Raw genomic sequence first — 3,584 nt, 5'->3', positions numbered from 1 at the left:
ATCTTTAGTACGTAACAGATAGATCCAAGTTGCTCTGGAATTGTCATCCACAATCGTTAAGAAATATCGATATCCTTCAATTGTCTCAACAGAAAATGGACCCCAAATGTCTATATGTAAAAGCTCAAAATTGTCTTTACAAATGTTGTTATGAGATATGTAAGACAACTTCTTTCGCTTTGAGAGATGACATGTGTGAAAAAAAAGATTTGCCTTTATTCTTCAATCTTGAAGTTCCTAGAGCACCAGAGATCGCATCAAGCTTCTTGTAAGACGGGTGACCAAGCCTCTCATGCCAAGTACCAATATCAACCACTGCAAGAACTGAGATAGGTGATGCTCGAGTATCTAGGACATAGAGGTTCCCCAATCTTTTACCTGACCAATCGTCAACGCCTTGGTAGGATCCTGAATCGTGCAAGAAGAGGGATCAAATGTCACAGAAGAACCAATATCATCAGTTAATGAACTTATACTGAGAAGATTCAATCTGAACTCGGGAATGAAGAGCACATTATGGAGTAAAATGTGTTCATTCAATCTGATAGTTCCCACACCACTGACTTTTATAGTAGAGCCAGTAGGTAGATTAACTGAGCTTGTAAGAGCAGAGTTCAGAGATATGAATATAGTTCTATCATGGGCAACATGGTGTGTAGCACCTGAATCAATCACCCATGTCTGACTAGAAAGACGATGTTGAGATACCATGAGTATACCAACAAAGTTGTAAGTCAGAGGAGAAAAGAAGATACCAGAAGTAGATGCAACAGCTTCGGTTTTAAGAGAACCTGAAGGAGCCTGTAGCTGAGAGCTGAACAAGGCGATGAACTGTTGTATCTGATCTTTACTGAGACTTCCAATCATATTCTCAACTGTAGAAGGTGCAGCCGAAGGAGTAACCGAGGGAGCAGGTGATTGAGAGACCTGAGCAGCAACCTTGGCAGAGGAACCACCTTTCTCAGCCTGCTTGTATTTAGAGACGAAGCCAGGTGGAAAACCATGCTTCTTATAGCAACGTTCAGCAATGTACTCCGGCTTGAACTCCGGCCTGAATTGCTTCAGCCATTGTACGCCTCATATTATCTTGAAAATTTTCTTGGAAATCTTCCAAAAATTGTTGCATCTGTGTCCATTCGTTTGGACGAGGTGCCATTGAAACCAAAGATCGATAATCACGCTAGAAACGTAATTAAAAGGTCTCTGATACCAACTGATAGAGCGGAAGTAACAATAGTAACCGATAATGCAAAGATATCGTTGAATTCTGAGAATACCCGCTATCGGTGCCTTCTTAAATCTGTTGAATTCTTAGAGAATGCCCAGAAGTAAGGATTCAAGAGATTTGTGTTTTAAAACCAAAGCCCTAAGTTTATATTAATCAATAATTCAAAAGTGGTGTCTTTTCACAAATCAAGAGATCACCTTATATAGATATGCAAAAGCCTAAAACCAACATATAAAAAGAAATCTAAACATACTTAGAAAAGGAATTCAAAGCCAACTAGAAAAAGGAAATAAGAAAGCCAACGGTAAATAGAATTAAGATGTATGCTGCATCAAGACTGAATGGTGTCCAGGAAAATGTTTGACTCAACAGATTAAAAAGAAGCCAACAAAGGAATCCAAAACACATAGCCGGTCATTTAAACTGAAGACTGTAAGAGTTTATGCAAATTCTTCAGTCCACTCCAAGTTCATGATAACAACAATGATCCTGATGATAGATAGGTATGGCCATCCCCAAAAGAAAACTTGATACTTGATTTAGTAAGTAAAAATGCGTTAAGTGTTAACCTAATATTTTTTTTTATTACACAAGCTGAAGAACTCCACGGCTAAAGGGAGCAGGACCATGACAACGGGTCTGGCTTCTAATCTCATATTCAGTTCTCTTTGGTTTTTAGCTCAGCTCTAGGATCTATGTTTAATCTATAGATCAAACCATTAAAGAGAAAATCATCTTGCATGTTGTGTCAAAGTTTACTGGTGAAGTTATTGATGCAGATTAGCTTGAGATGGACAACGATGATGATGAGATTACTGAAGATGATGAGAATGCGAAGGGAGGAAGACAAGGAGGAGGATGAGGACAAAGATGGAGAGGATGAGCAAGGAAAGAAGAGCATAAAAAGGTACTAAGTGATTAAAATGGTTTTGCATATAACTCAAACCTCAGAAACTGATATTGGTGGTTTCTCTTTGTTTTGTTGCAGCATCAGCTGGGCGTGAGGTTTTAACAATACTCAATATCGACCTTTGGTTATATTTCTTATAATTATTTAAGGGCTGATATAACCTGAGTCTCTTTCCTTTGTGAACAAATTCTGGAAGCATACAACTTACGGAAAGTCAACAAGGTCAGAGGCACTGGAGCGTAAGCTAGCCACAGTGAGTAAAATTCTTCTGCAGTAAAGAAAATTGGCTTATTTGTGAAGAAGAGTCAGGTCTTTCTGTTTCTTAAGTTGTAGAATCACGTTCTGGTTTATATGATACATTAAGTTTCGTCGGGTGGTTTGCTAAGAAATTGGTTATTTGGTTTGGTTTGTGTCTGATTTTTCATCTGTAATGTGTTTCTGATCATGAACTGGTTTGAGCCAATAGTATTTGTCGTTTTCTTCGCAATTCATATTGCCAGTTCCAACCATTTTTGGCCTCCGTCTGCGTAAGGTAAATATAATTATTAAGAGTTCTTTCGGTTTGTAAGAGAAAAAAATGTGTGCGTCTTTGTCCATCTAACAATTCCGGATCCAAAAGAAGTAACATCACATGAATATTTTAAAAACTTCTTTATACTTAAGATAAATTACATAAATTTCACTAATTTCAGCTTTCTGTTTTATATAATGGGTATAATTAAGGTATATTTTTGCATTGTATTTAGACAAACTAATTTGAGAATTTTGGAAAGAATATACCAATGATGTAAAAAGGTGTTTAAATGAAACAAAACATAAAACCGGTGCACTCACCTATAGTTTTCTTTGTTATTTTTCCCTTCAAAATTATTTTTTAAAATAAAAATCAACTCTTTGAAAAAGAGAAATAACTATTAAAACAAATATACCAAAACACTTTCATATATATGTAAAAGGCAATAACGAAAAGTAATCTCTAAAGATTCCTGGATATGTAAGAAACTTCTTAAATTAAGGGATGAGGTGTATCAGTTTCTTCGAATTGATCTTAGAGATGGTCAGAGTTGCCATTTTTGGTTTGGTAAATGGATTGAGAAGGGACGGTTGATTGATATTACAGGAGCAGCTGGTACAACTTATTTTGGCGTTTTACGACATGCCCGAGTGAGTGATGCTGTGAATTTAGATGGATGGACTATTAGAGGGAAAAGACGTCGACGTCAGGAGCTGTATAGTAGCATCTTGGCGATTACACCTCCTACAGTGCCGTGCGAAGGAATTTGGAGGCCTGAGGCAAATAATACAGTTTTTTCTAGATTCAAAATTTTAAAATTTTTATTTATAAAATAAAATATATAATTTTAATTTAATATATATTAAAATAAAATAAAATAAATATAAAACAGTAAAATTTAATATTTATATTTATCTACAAACATGATAAAT

The sequence above is a fragment of the Raphanus sativus genome, chromosome 9 (genome assembly GCF_000801105.2).
Source record: "Raphanus sativus cultivar WK10039 chromosome 9, ASM80110v3, whole genome shotgun sequence".
Classification (NCBI taxonomy): domain Eukaryota; kingdom Viridiplantae; phylum Streptophyta; class Magnoliopsida; order Brassicales; family Brassicaceae; genus Raphanus; species Raphanus sativus.
This window is presented reverse-complemented; position numbering follows the sequence as displayed.